Genomic DNA, 14,755 nt, shown 5'->3' on the forward strand with positions numbered 1-14,755 from the left:
GGAGGTGGGAGGCGGGAGGCGGGAGCGGGGAGGCCCGGACCATTTGGGTCTCTTGTTTCTGAATCTGAGAAAGACTAGAATCCATTTTCCCCTCGGTTTCAGGCTGGGTTCCGCAGAAGCACGCCCCGTGGTGAGGAACTGTGTGCAAGTCATGTCGGAAGGCTGTGGTCTGGGGAAGTCTGGAAGGGAGCATAAGGAGGGGGACCTAGGAGCCGAACCAGGGCAAGGTCCTTTAGCAAAATCCCCCTGGGGTGATCTTGGACCAATCTGCAGGAAGGCTCTGCAGTGTATGTTCTGCCCCAGGGTCTGTCCAGACTCGGGCAAAGGGAGCAGGGCTTTCACATTCTGGAGTCCACCCTCCATTGGCTAAGAGCTGGCTCTTGGGGGTGGGGGAGTGGGAGGACAGGAACCCCAGGCACCTCTCAGTTTCTGCATGCATAGGCAGAGCAGCTCCACTGGAGTCAGGAGTGAGAGACAAAGCACCCGGGAGCAAGGGGAGGAGTAAAAGAGTCATGAGATCTGCAGGGAACACAGTCTGCATAGCCATTCTCACCGGCACTTGTGGTCACTGAGTCTGCGGTAACCTCACGGCCTCTCCTGCCTGTTGCTTGGGACTCCTTGATGTCTCCATTTCTTAAATGGGGGGCTGTGGGGTGCTGCTCTTCTTGCTGGAATCATAAATCAACATTGTCAGGTGCCAACATGGTGATAAATTGTTGGATGATATGCTGATAACGCATAGCATTTTCATTTCCTTGGAAAACCAGGGCCAAAGACACTTTCGAATTGCAAATGCCAGCCACGTTACAGGGCGGCCGCAAGGAAGGATTTCTGGTAGGCAGATCTGGGGAAGTCAGCCTCAGAACACAGGCAATCAAAGGGAGTTGGTTTCCTCTGCAGGAATGCAAAGTCGTCAATTCCAAGCAGTCCTGGAAGGAAACTTACACATAGAGGTGGCGATCGATGAATGCAGTGGTTTTCTCTCCCTTCTTTCCCCCTTTCTGCCTGACACACACATATGTGCTTGTCTTTTGAGATGTTTGCTGGAGTCTAGCATGCAGACAGCAAAACGTGCCAAGAAGGAGTGTGAAAGCATGAAACCGAACTCACTCACGTGCCTACCACTCAGATCAAGAAACAGAACCTCGCCAGTCCCTTAGAACAGTGGTCCCTAACCTTTTTGGAACCAGGGACCAGTTTCGGGGAAGATGATTCTCCATGGCCCGATGATTCTCCATCAGGGGTGATGGCTTCAGGATGATTTGAGCATATTACATTTATTGTGCACTTTCATTATTATTACATTGTAATATAGAATGAAATAATTCTACAACTTTCATCTTGTAGCAACAGTGGGAGCCCTGAGCCTGTATTCCTGCAACTAGACAGTCCTATCTGGGGGTGATGGGAGACAGTGACAGATCATCAGACATTAGATTCTCATAAGGACTGAGTAACCTAGATCTCTCGCATGCGCAGTTCACAGCAGGGTTTGTGCGGCTGATCTGATGGGAGTCGGAGCTCAGGCGGTAATGGGAGTGATGCGGAGAGGCTGCAAATACAGATGAAGCTTCACTCTCCTGCCCGATGCTCACTTCCTGCTGAACTTCAAGTGCTGGTACCAGGGGTTGCCTTAGCAGATTCCCTTGTCTCTGTCTCTCTCTCTCTTTTTTTTTTTTGAGATGGAGTCTCACTCTGTTGCCCAGGCTGGAGTGCAGTGGTGTCATCTTGGCTCACTGCAACCTCCGCCTCCCAGGTTAAAGAGATTCTCCTGCCTCAGCCTCCAGAGTAGCTGGGATTATGGGCATGCATCACCATGCCCAGCTAATTTTTTTTTGTATTTTTAGTAGAGATGGGGTTTTGCCTGTTGGCCAGGCTGGCCTCGAACTCCTGACCTCAGATGATCTGCTTGCCTCAGTCTCTCAAAGTGCTGGGATTACAAGAGTGAGCCACCACACCCAGCCCCTTGTATCTCTCTTTTCAGCCACTACCCATTCATCTCTAAGGGAAACCACTATCGCAACATCAAACAACAGAGATTAGCTTTGCCTGCTGTTTATGCTTTATAGAAACAAAATCACATGGGATGTTCTCTTCACTGACTTAAGGTGACTTTTATGAGATTTGTCCTCATATATTACAATGCATAGTAGCAGTTGGCACATTTGCACAGTGGAATCTGTTTCCCATGTGAATATAGCACAAATTACCTTTTCCATTATTGATGGGCAGTGGAGCTCGTTGCAGTGTGGGCCGTTATGGACAGTGTGCCTGTGAACGGTCCGGAACACGTTTGGGATGCACCCAGTATGGACGCTGTTGGATATACACTGAGCAGAATTGCTGGGTCATGGGTATTTGTATGTTCAACTTGCTTAGGGGCTGCCAAACAACTTTCAAATGGAGATGTACCCATTTAACTTCTACCAGCAACGTAGGGATCCCAGTTCTTCTCTAACCTCACCAATGCTTGCTGTTTGGAACTTTCATTTTACAACTTGGTCAGAAATAGTAGGATGATTAATTTCAATATTCTCCACCCTCAGGGCTGCTGCTAGGTTTAAATTTCTTTCTTTGTTTTTTTTTTTTTTGGCTGGGTGCAGTGGCTCGTGCCTGTAATCCCAGCACTTTGGGAGGCTAAGGAGGGCAGATCATGAGGTCAGGAGTATGAGACCAGCCTGGCCAATATGGTGAAGCTCCATCTCTACTAAAAATACAAAAATTAGCCAGGTGTGGTGGTGCATGCCTGTAGTCTCAGCTACTTGGGATCCTGAGGCAGAAGAATTGCTTGAACCCGGGAGGTGGAGGTTGCAGTGAGACGAGATTGTGCCACTGCCTTCCGGCCTGGGCAACAGAGTGAGACTCTGTCTTTAAAAAAAAAAGAACGTTAAATTAAAAAAAGTTTTTTTTTGAGATAGAGTCTTGCTCTGTTGTTCTGGCTGGAGTGCAGTGGCATGGTCATAGCTCTCTGCAGCCTCCACGTCCTGAGCTCAAGTGATTCTCCTGCCTCAGCCTCTTGAGTAGCTGGGATCACGGGTATGCATTACCATGGCTGGCTAATTAAAATAATTTTTTAAGAGACGGTCTCACTATATTGCCCAGGCCAGTCTTGAACTCTTAAGTTCAAGTGATCTTCCTGCCTTGGCCTCCCAAAGTGCTGGGATTACAGGTGTGAGCCACCGCACCTGACCTGCTGCTAGTTCTTATAACACCTTTGTGTGGATTACAGGACAACCTTCTGTATCGGTTGGAAATTACAGACTTTCCAACCAATGAAAATTTCTGTGATTTCGTTGGAGCATGACATGCGACTGCCCTCTGCTGGAGAATTGTAGAAATTCTTCATACAAATCTTAGGTGCCTGTGTTAGAAATGGCATCCTCTTCGGTGTGGTGCCCTTGGGCAGTAGACACCCTAGACAACCATGCAACGTGACCCCGGCCATTCTCCACTCTTGTCAACACATACAGGAAGTAACGGTGAGGACTGCAGCAGAGCAAGCCCAGTTCACAGAAGGGTGGTCCAGGGTTGAATCAGGCCTGCAGTATGTTTTATTTGACCCACAGTGTTAACAAAAAAAATTGGGCCAATATTTTAAAACTGGGGGAGGGTGGTTGCCTAAAAATATAGAAAAATCAGAAAAACCAGAGGCAGAACTAAAGAAATTGGGCTGTCTTCCTTAAATTATATATATATATATGTGTGTGTGTGTGTGTGTGTGTGTATATATATATATATAATATTTTTAATGTTTGAGACAGGGTCTTGCCCTGTCAGGGTGGAGTGCAGTGGCACAATCATAGCTCACTGGAGCCTTGACCTTCTGGGCTTAAGTGATTCTCCTGCCTCAGCCGTACTAGTAGCTGGGACCACAGGTGCACACCACCACACTCAGCTAGTAATAATTATTCTTCTTCTCCTCCTTCTCCTCCTCTTCCTCCTCCTCCTCCTCCTCCTCCTTGTTTTGGCTGCAAAATGCCACTTTCATTCTTCTTCTTTTTTTTTTTTTTGAGACAGAGTCTCACTCTGTCACCCAGGTTGGAGTGCAGTGGTGCAACCTCTGCTCACTGCAACCTCTGCCTCCTGGGTTCAAGTGATTCTTTTGCCTCCGCCTCCTGAGTAGCTGGGATTACAGGCGCAAGCCACCACACTCAGCTAAGTTTTTGTATTTTTAGTAGAGGCAGGGTTTCACCACGTTAGCCAGGAAAGTCTTGATTTTCTGACCTTGTGATCCTCCCACCTTGGCCTCCCAAAGTGATGGGATTACAGACAAGCCACTGTGCCCTGACCTTCTTCTTCTCCTTCTTCTTCTTCTTTTTTTTTTTTTTTTTTTTTTTGAGATGGCGTCTCACTCTGCTACCCAGGCTGGAGTGCAGTGATGCAATCTGGGCTCACTGCAACCTCCGTGTCCTGGGTTCATGTGATTCTCATGCCTCAGCCTCCCAAGCAGCTGGGATTACAGAAGTATACCACCAAAAAAAGCATAGCTAATTTTTTTATTTTTAGTAGAGATGAGATTTCAGCATGTTGCTCAACTGGTCTCAGACTCCTGGCCTCAAGTGATCCTCCCACGTCAGCCTCCCAAAATGCTGCAATTACAGGTGTGAACCACTGCGTCTGGCCGACTGGCTAACAACAAAATTATTTTTGGTAGAGATGGGGTCTCGTTATGTTGCCAGGCTGGTCTCAAACGCCTAGTCTCAAGTGGTCCTCCTGCCTCAGCCTCCCGAAGTACTGGGATTAGAGGCGTGAGCCACTGTGTCCCACCCCCATATTAAAACACAGAGCCTGATCTGCATATGTGTCCCCTGTTAGCCTCAGTCTCCACCACTCCCTATAGTCTCCCATCCCCAACATCTCTGTCAAGAACAGTAGCAAAAGTACATAAGGACAGTGCAGCACCAGAACACTCCAACGCTCCTGCCCCCGCTTTTCCCGCTGCAGTGTCTTAACCTGTCAGTGGCACTGGCCTTGCTCTATCGGCATGAATGTTCTGATCACCAGTCTTGACACTGATCAGGGACAAAAACAAAAACAAATCCAAAAAACAAAACAAAAAACCAACCAAAAACAACTCAAAGCAATCATTCAATTGCAAAATAAAGTAACTGCTGCCTGTTTCGGACTGGAGTGAAACATTCGCCTGATGCGAGTCTGTGGGAGTGTAACAGTGGGACAGCAGAAGAACGGACGTAACACTCCGTTTTTATTTAAGGAACCTTTACTCATCCTTGCATGTAAGCTAGGATTATTTCATTTCTACATTTTTAAATTCAATTTATTATTATTTGTTTTTGAGACAGAGCCTCGCTCTGTGGCCCGGGCTGGAGTGCAGTGGCGCCATCACGGCTCACTGCAGCCTCCATCTCTTTGGCTCAAGCCATCCTTCTGCCTTAGCCTCCTGAGTAGCTGGGACTATAATTATGTGCTAGCATGTCTGGCTAATTTTTGTAATTTTTGGAGAGACAGAGTCTCCTTATGTTGCCCAGGCTGGTCTCCGACTCCTGGCCTCAAGCAATCTTCCCTCCTCAGCCTCTCAAAGTACTGGGATTATAGGTGTGAGCCACCACACTTGGCCATTTATCATTACTGTTAAATGAGAATGATCAGGCTGGGCCTGGTGGCTCATGCCTGTACTCCCAGCACTTTGGGAGGCTAAAGCAGGAGGATCACCTGAGCTTGGGAGGTCGAGACCAGCCTGTCCAACATAACAAAACCCAAAACCCTGTTTCTACTAAAAATACAAAAATTAGCTGGGCATGGTGATGTGTGGTTGTAGTCCCAGCTACTCGGGAGGCTGAGGCAGGAGAATCGCTTGAGCTCAGGAGGTGGAGGTTGCAGCAAATCGAGATCAAGCCACTGCACTCCAGCCTGGGTGACAGAATGAGACTCCATCTCAAAAAAAAAAAAAAAAAAAGAGAGGGAGAGAGAGAAAGGTTCTATTAATAATAATCCCAGTGTATATTGTGCAGCTCCGATATCTCGAGTGCTATATCATCTAATTTAATCTTCACAATGACTATCTGCCCTGATGTAGATACTATTATTAGTTACAGATTTTTTTTTTTTAAGATGGAGTTTTAAATCTTGTTGCCCATATGCGAGTGCAATGCTTGGCTCACCACAACCTCCACCTCCCAGGTTCAAGTGATTCGCCTGCCTCAGCTTCCTGAGTAGCTGGGATTACAGGCATGTGCCACCACAGGTGGCTAATTTGTATTTTTAGTAGAGACAGGGTTTCCCCATGTTGGTAAGGCTGGTCTCAAAATCCTGACCTCTGGTGATCTGCCCGCCTCGGCCTCCCAAAGTGCTGGGATTACAGGCGTGAGCCGTAGCGCCCCACTTTTATAGATGAATTTTTATAGATAAGCAAATGGAAGCCTACAGAGGTTGCACAGTTGGACTAAGATCACGCTAACTGCAGGACTCTCTTGGATCTTTCTGCTCTTCCGCCCAGATATCATCTTGTTTAGAAGCAGAAACCCTTAATGGTAGCACCGGGTACAATCTAGATTGGACACCTGTGATTCGTAATAACCCGGGTGTCTGTGTCATACCGCTAAACGCGTAACATGTTTCTTAGAAATGTGGGTCTTTTTGGTCTTTGATGTTACATGCATTCAGACCCTAAACGCTGAAAACCACTGAAGTCCTACTCCATTATCTTCCAGGGGTCTCCAGAGTGACCTGATATTTCCACAAGGCCATACAATGGCCCATCTGTGGCGGGTTGGAAGTCTGTGTCCCCACTCGTGGATTTTCTCCACCCACCGTTGGGTCTCAGAGTTCCCAGATCTGGGAGGTGTCAGATCTCATTGCTGTTAGAAAAGCTGAGCCAGTTTCCATGTCGCCTAGCTGAATGCGGCTGCCCCTTCTCCTGGAGAGACCTTTCTCAGATTGGCAGGTGTCAGCAGCCTTGATTCATGCCTGAGGTTTCGAAGTCATCCTCTTGTTTGCAGGGAGTGCGGCTCAGCTTTGATTCCAGCCAAGGCACAGAGGCCATGGCTCCTGCACTCTCGCTGGAATGAGTTCAGTCTTGTGGTTGCTGAGAGGGCTTAACCAGGCTATTGTGGGGTAAGCAGCCCTGCACTACGCCCGCACAGGGGTATGGTGAGGATTCTATGTGAACTGCACATGAAAGTGTTTAGAGAAAGAGAAAGTGCTGGGCACATACAGAGCACGATGATTACAGCGGAGGAGAAGCAAGAGGAGGAGGTGGCGGATGGGAGGGCTTTTGATTTCTTCCTCTGGAGTTTGTCCCAGGGTGGAAGCCTCACTGCTACTCACGCCACCGCCACTGTGGTCTTGCAGGGGGCTCCCGGGTCACGTGCAGGCTAGATCAGGGAGTGGCTCCATTTCCTGACATTTCAGTTCCGCTCTTTTATTTGCGCTGGGTCTTTCCATTGAAGACATCTGCCAGCTAGATTAAATAAAGCTTTTCTTAGGCCATGGAAAGGTGATTATTTGCATTATGTGGGAGTAACCATCCATGATAATGAGAAATTTTCCTCTTCAGAGGAAAATAAAGGGAGGCTGTCTGGAGTCTGTCAATGCCGCGACTCACGGAGAGGGCGGTGCCTTTGGAAGGAAGGGCTTTATGATGTGCAGGGGTGGTTATGGGCGTGAAATCTTTCCAGAGGGTGGAAGTCAAAACAGGTTGGACGTGTTCATTCTTCTATTTCCTCATTAAAGAATCATTTACGGAATACACACCTTGCCCTGTGCCCCAGGACTCTAGAGTCCAGCGTGTAGGCAGAAATGGATACCCACATGGCTGATGAAGTCCTGTGGGGCACAGATGTGGGAAAAATCAGTGCTTCTGGGGAGTTGGGTGTCAGGGAATGTTCTGGAGATGAGGTAACATTTGCACTGGGTCTTTTTTTCTTTTGAGATGGAGTCTCACTCTGTTGCCAGGCTGGAGTGCAGTGGCACAGTCTCAGCTCACTGCAACCTCTGCTTCCCTGGCAATTCTCCTGTCTCAGCCTCCTGAGCAGCTGGGATTACAAGTACATGCCACCATGCTCAGCTAATGTTTATATTTTTAGTAGGGACGGAGTTTCACCATGTTGGCCAGGCTGGTCTCAAACTCTTGACCTCATGATCTGCCCGCCTCGGCCTCCCAGAATGCTGGGATGACAGGTGTGAGTCAGCACGCCCGGCCTGCACTGGGTCCGAAAGGGTTCGTATGAATTTTCCAGTTAGACAAGGAAGGAATAGGCATTTATGGCGATGGAACGGTACACGTAAAGGCTCGGAGGCTGGAAACCGTAGGGGGTTTTGGGGTGTGAGGGATGGCCTAGAGCAGGTGGAGCACCAGGCACTTGGGGAACAGGAGCTTCATTAAAAGGGGGCTATCTGTCTCCAGGGGAGGAAAAATACTATTAAAGGGGGACACTCTTGTCCTTTCAGAAGAAGGGTAGCTCTTCTGATTGGCAGACCGAGCTAAAATTCACTGCTAGCACGCTGCCTTTCTCTGAGGGATCTGTTTTCCCATTGCCAGAGGCATCCCCACATGCTCAGAGTCACAGCACACATGCTCGCCCCGTGGCCTGCAGCCCCATGAGCCTCTCCATGGCCAGCGGGGAGGCATGGGACACCCACAAACATACACAGCAGACAAGCTCCTAAGATGTGAACTTGAAGGAGCCTGGATCCCGGCATGATTGAATGGAGCAGAGCACCCCCCACCTTGGCCTGTTCCGTGACTGAGAAGCACGTTTTTGTTTTATTTTAAAATTTTAGAGACAGGATCCCACTCTGTTGCCAAGGCTGGAATACAGTGGTGTGCTCATGGCTCACTGTACCCTTAACCTCCTGGGCTTAAGCAATTCTCCTCCTTCAGCCTCCTGAGTAGCTGGGGCTACTGACGCATGCCACCATTATTCCCCAACTCCAGAGGAAGAAATAAGAAATTTTTTAAATAATAAATTTTTATTATTTTTTTGTAGAGATGGGATCTTGCTATAGTGCCCAGGCTGGTCTTGAGCTCCTGGCTTCAAGTGATCCTCCCACCTTGGCCCCCAAAGTGCTGGTATGAACAACCCTGCCTGGCATTCAAGCTGTTGAGTGTTTCAGGCTTGTTTGTTAGAGCGGCTTGCCTTACTGATGCATCAGGTAAGAAAGGGAAGGTAGGTGGAGAGAAGCAGAACTGGCAGGTGAAGACAGGCTGTCTTTGAAACACGTGCAGTGTGGCTGAGACTGCACAGACACAACCCTGATACAGTGTATGGCGCACCAAAGCAGGACATTGTAGCTGAGGTGAAGCTGGAACCCAGTGGGGAGCAGGTGTTTTCGGGAGGATTCATAGCTGCAAACACCGCAGGCCACCCTGGATCGAAAGGAGTTTAGGTAGCTTACAGATGTGCTGGGTGGAAAGGGGTCGGGACAGAGATCAGAATTGGAGGCTATGGGCTGGGCACAGTGGCTCAAGCCTGTAACCTCAGCACTTTGGGAAGCTGAGGCAGGAGGATTGCTTCAGCCCAGGAGTTCAAGACCAGCCTTGTAGAAATGGGGGCAACATAATGAGACCCCATTTCTACAAAAAATTTTCAGAAATTAGCTGGGCACGGTAGTGTGTGCCTGTAGTCCCAGCTACTTGGGAGGTTGAGGTGGGAGGATCACTTCAGCCAGTGTAACACCCATATGACCCCACAGGCCACCCCTGGAGATGCTCCTCCAACTATTTTCTCCGATGCCCCACCAGGGCTCTGTCATGGCTGCCTCTCAATTCCATGTTGCTTTCTGTAGGGTGGTGGCCTTTCTTCCTCAGGGTGCTCTCGTTTGGGTGGGGGCCTTGTGGAGATGCATCTAATGGGCGGCGCCTGTGCCAAATACCGGCTCTCAAGTGTGTCTGGGAGGCTGAGTCCTGGCTTCCAAGGAGAGAAATCCTTGCAGCCATGGGAAGGTCTTTTGAAGGCCCTGCACAGCCATGTCCAGGACAAATGATCATGACTTGAGGGTTTATTCCTCCCAGGGCACAGGGCAAGCTGGGGAGAGTGAGGAAGTTTCCAGGGAAGCTGTGGCATTTGACCTGGGGCTTGAGAAATGAGTAGAGTTTTGGACAACAGAGAAGAGAGGCAAGGTGGGGGGTGTCTCAGGAGGGGAGGCTGCCTGCAGGGTTGGTGCAAAAGGTGGTGGGTGTGTGTGGGTGTTTGAGAGTGATGTGTGCTTGTGCGTGTGTATGATCGTGTGTATGTGCATGTATTTGTGTATGCTTATGTGTGCGGTATGTGTGTACCTGTGTGAGTGGTGTATGTGTGTACATGTGTGGTGTGTGCATGTATCAAATGTTTTATGTGCATACTTGTGTGTAGTATGCATGTATGTATGCACACACAGGGATGTGATGTGTGCATGTGTATATATGTACATGTGTGGTATGTGCATATGTGCATGTGTGCATGTCTATATGTGTACTTGTGTGTGGTGTGCATATACATGTGTGTGTTGTGTGTGCACGTGTGTGAAGGGAGACAAGGCTGGCTGGTAGTTGGAACCTGATCAAGGGAAATAACTTTGAATTTCAAACATGGCATCTGATCTTTGCAGATGTGGGAAGCTCTGGAGTTTTAGGGCAGGCAGTGGACACTGTGGCTGGGGCCGCTAGAAGGTGACTGTAGTGGATGGATGCAATGGCTCACGCCTGTAATCCCAGCACTTTGGGAGCCAAGGCAGGTGGATCACAAGGTCAAGAGATTGAGACCACCCTGGCCAACATGGTGAAACTCCATCTCTACTAAAAATACAAAAATTAGCTGGGTGTGATGGTGCATGCCTGTAGTCCCAGCTATTTGGGAGGCTGAGGCAGAAGAATCACTTGAACCCTGGAGGTGGAGGTTGCAGTGAGCTGAGATCGTGGCACTGCACTCCAGCCAGGTGACGGAGTGAGACTCCATCTAAAAAAAAAAAAGTGACTGTAGCATGGTGGACGCTGGACTGGGCATGCCGGGAGGTGGGCCAGGAGAATCATCAGGGAGTAAGTGCTGTGTTGACATGGGGAGGCCCAAAGATGTGGGACTTGGGAAGCCTCACCTGCTTCGTGGGGAAGGCTTTGCAGGGAATGCTGGGGCCACACAGGTGCAGAAAGCTGGGTAGGCATGGGGCAGGGGAGTGCCACGGCTCAGCTGTGCCTCCTATTGGGATCTTGTCTGGGGTATTCTGTGGAGAACTAGTGCCTGAGACACTTGCTTCTTGAGGCCAAATAAGGCAAGGTGGAGAAGCAAGGGTTGGGTCAGGACTAGAGTCTCAGGCCAGGCAACCAGTAGGAAATGAGGACAAGGGACCAGAGAGCGGATACAACAGTCACTGTGTCTTTCCCAGGGAGTTTGAATGGATCCGACCAGGAAGGAGGGCAGGTTGTGCATCAAAACGTCTGCAACTCTAAGCTTTAGGTATGGAAAACGAAAAAGAAAGAAAGAAGGATACACCGTGAATAGCAAATGCCAGCGCGGCTTCCAATCCACAGGTTTGGTGTTTTTCAAAGAAAGTTACAGTCAGTGATTTACTGCCCTAAGGCTTGAAGATGGATGATGTGGGTTTGCACATGCTGACACACACCGTATTCTCACTCTTATTTGCAGAAAAGACATGATTTCTTTTTCTGGCAGTGCCTTCCATCTCCAGATAAAATCCTGTATGTGTCAAAGGGATCTTAGAGACTGCATAATTTTATCTGCATGCTGAATATTCTAGAAGCTGCAGGGCAGCAAGTTGTGTTGTGGATTGCAGTGAAGAGGTGCACATCCTCAGTGGTCCCCCACGTTACTGGCTAAATTTTTTTCTCCAATTTTTTTTAACTTGTGAACTTCCATACATTTAATTTTGCATCAAAAGCATTTGCAAACAATATATCTACATTTATAAAAGTAAAACTGCTATAAACCACATAAACATGTACAACGCAATACATATACATTCTATCATGTGCTTTTTTATTTTGAGACGGAGTCTCACTCTGTTGCCTAGGCTAGAGTGCAGTGGCACAATCTCTGCTCACTGCAACCTCTGCCTCCCAGGTTCAAGCAATTCTCCTGCCTCAGCCTTCTGAGTAGCTGAAATTACAGGTACTTGCCACCACACATGGCTAATTTTTGTATTTTCAGTAGAGACGGGGTTTTGCCATTTTGGCCAGGCTGGTCTCGAACTCCTGACCTCAAGTGATCTGCCCAACTTGGCATCCCAAAGTGCTGGGACTACAGGTGTGCTCCACCATGCTCAGCTAATTTTTGTATTTTTAGTAGAGATGGGGTTTCACCATGTTGGTCAGGCTGGTCTGGAACTCCTGACCTCAGGTGATCCACTGGCCTTGGTCTCCCAAAGTGTTGGGATTACAACCGTCAGCCACCCCGCCCTGCATTGCAGTTTTGTTACAGGGATATGTTTTGTTTCTGGTAGTTTTATTTGCATTAATTTAAAGGATACAGTGCAGTTTGGTTACAAGGATACGTTTTGTTTTGTTTTGTGACACAGATGGATTGCACAGTGGTGAAGTCTGGGCTTTTAGTAAAACCATCACTTGAACGGTGTACATCGTACCCATTAAGTAATTTCTTATCCCCTTCCCCCCGCCCCCTGCCCTTCAGAGTCTCCATTGTCTATTACTCCACACTCTATGCCCACGTGTACACGTGATTTAGCTTCCACTTATAAATAAGAACATGCCATATTTGATTTTGTTTCTGAGCTGTTTCTTTAAAAAAATTTTAGATTCTGGGGGTTTATGTGTGAGGATACTGCGTGATGGTGACGACTGGGTTTCTGTTCATCTTGTCACCCAGTGAACACGGGACCCAACAGATAATTTCTCAGTCCTTGTGCCCTTCCCTTCATCCCAGCTTTGGGAGTCCCCCATGTTTATTGTTTCCATCTTTATGTCTGCATGTCCCCAGTATTTAACTCCCACTTAAAAGTGAGAACATGCAGTATTTGTTTTTCTGTTTCTGCCTCAATTTGCTTAAGAGAATGGCCTGCAGTTCCAGCCTCGTTGCTGCAAAAGTCATGATTTAATCCTTTTTTCTTTCTTTCTTTTCAGTGGTGTTGCTGGATGGAAAGGCAGTTCTAGCTTTAGTTCTCTGAGGAGTCTCCATTCTGTTTTCCTCAGAGGTTGGAGTAATTTCCAGTCTCACCAACAGTGCATAAGCACTTTCTTTTCTCCACATCCACATCAACATTGAACATACCCTGGGATAGGTTCTTTGTACATGAACCTATTGATTCCATGACTTTGCTAGTGTCAACTGTGCTGTGATAAACATACGGGTGCAGGTGTCTTTCTTTTCTTCTTTTTCCCCTGAGACGGAGTGTTGCACTGTCGCCCAGGCTGGAGTGCAGTGGCGCGATCTTGGCTTAGTGCAATCTCTGCCTCCTGGGTTCAAGCAATTCTCCTGCCTCAGCCTCCCTAATAGCTGGGACTACAGGTATGTGCCACCACGCCTAGCTAATTTTTTTGTATTTTTAGTAGAGACGGGGTTTCACCGTGTTGGCCAAGATGGTCTTGATCTCCTGACCTCAGGTGATCTGCCTGCCTTGGCCTTCCAAAGTGCTGGGATTACAGGCATGAGCCACTGTGCCTGGCTCTAATTTTTGTATTTTGAATAGAGACAGAGTTTTGTCATATTGGCCATGCTGGTCTTGAACTCCTGAGCTTAAGTGAGCTGCCTGCCTTGGCGTCCGAAAGTGCTGGCATTACAGGAGTGAGCCACCACGCCTGGCCTGAGGGCTAGTTTTTGTGTTTTTGGTAGTGACAAGGTTTCACCATGTTGTCCAGGCTGGTCTTGAGTTGCTGGGCTCACACAATCCACCTACCTCAGCCTCTTGGAGCGCTGGGATTACAGGTGTGAGCCACCACGCCCAGCCAGCTAGAAATCAGGGTTTGACATGCAGGCATCCCCCGCCCCCAGCAGCCTCGGACGATGTAACAGTGGGAATTGGAGGATAAGTTCTCAGCCTCCTCCTCCTTGGGTGAGATGACTCCTGGTGGTACAGATGGATTCTTTCTGCTCTCCGGACTCAGGTTCTGTTCCTTTCTCCAGAGGTCCCTGGCACCCACAGTGGTGACCCCCTTATCAACCATTGCAGTTACCTATTCCTGGGTAACAAACCATGTCAAAACCTTAATGACCTAAAATGACAGCACTTTCTTATTTCTCTTGGTTCTGCAGGTTGACTGGGCAAGTCTCCTGCTGGTATTGCTTGGGTCTCTTATGTACGTGTGGTCAGTTTGGGACCAGAATGTGTAAGATGTCTGGTACTGAATCATTAAAAGGTTGAACTCAGCTGTTTTTTTGGTGGTGGTTTGGGGGATGGCGGGGACAGCTGAGCCTCTCTCTTTAGCCTCAGAGATTTGTTCTCTGCCTATGAATTTTCTTGGAGGTCTCTCCTGCGAAGCGGCTGGACTTCTTGTATGGCAGCTGCCTTCCCTGAGTGCAACGGCAGAATCTTCTAGGTCTTCTGAATGCTGTGGCTATGGCTGGCAGAACATCACATTGGCTGCATCCTAGGTTAAAGCTAGCCACAGAGAGGCCGGGCACAATGGCTCACGCTTGTAATCGCAGCCCTTTGGGAGGCTGAGGTGGGCAGATCACCTGAGTTCAGGAGTTTGAGACCAGCCTGGCCAACATGGTGAAACCTCATCTCTACTAAAAATACAAAAAAATTAGCTGGGTGTGGTGGCATGCCAGTAGTCCCAGCTACTCAGGAGGCTCAGGCACAAGAATTGCTTGAACCTGGGTGGCAGAGGTTGCAGTGAGTTGATACC

This window comes from Callithrix jacchus, chromosome 2 (assembly GCF_049354715.1).
Source record: "Callithrix jacchus isolate 240 chromosome 2, calJac240_pri, whole genome shotgun sequence".
NCBI classification, from domain to species: Eukaryota; Metazoa; Chordata; class Mammalia; order Primates; family Cebidae; genus Callithrix; species Callithrix jacchus.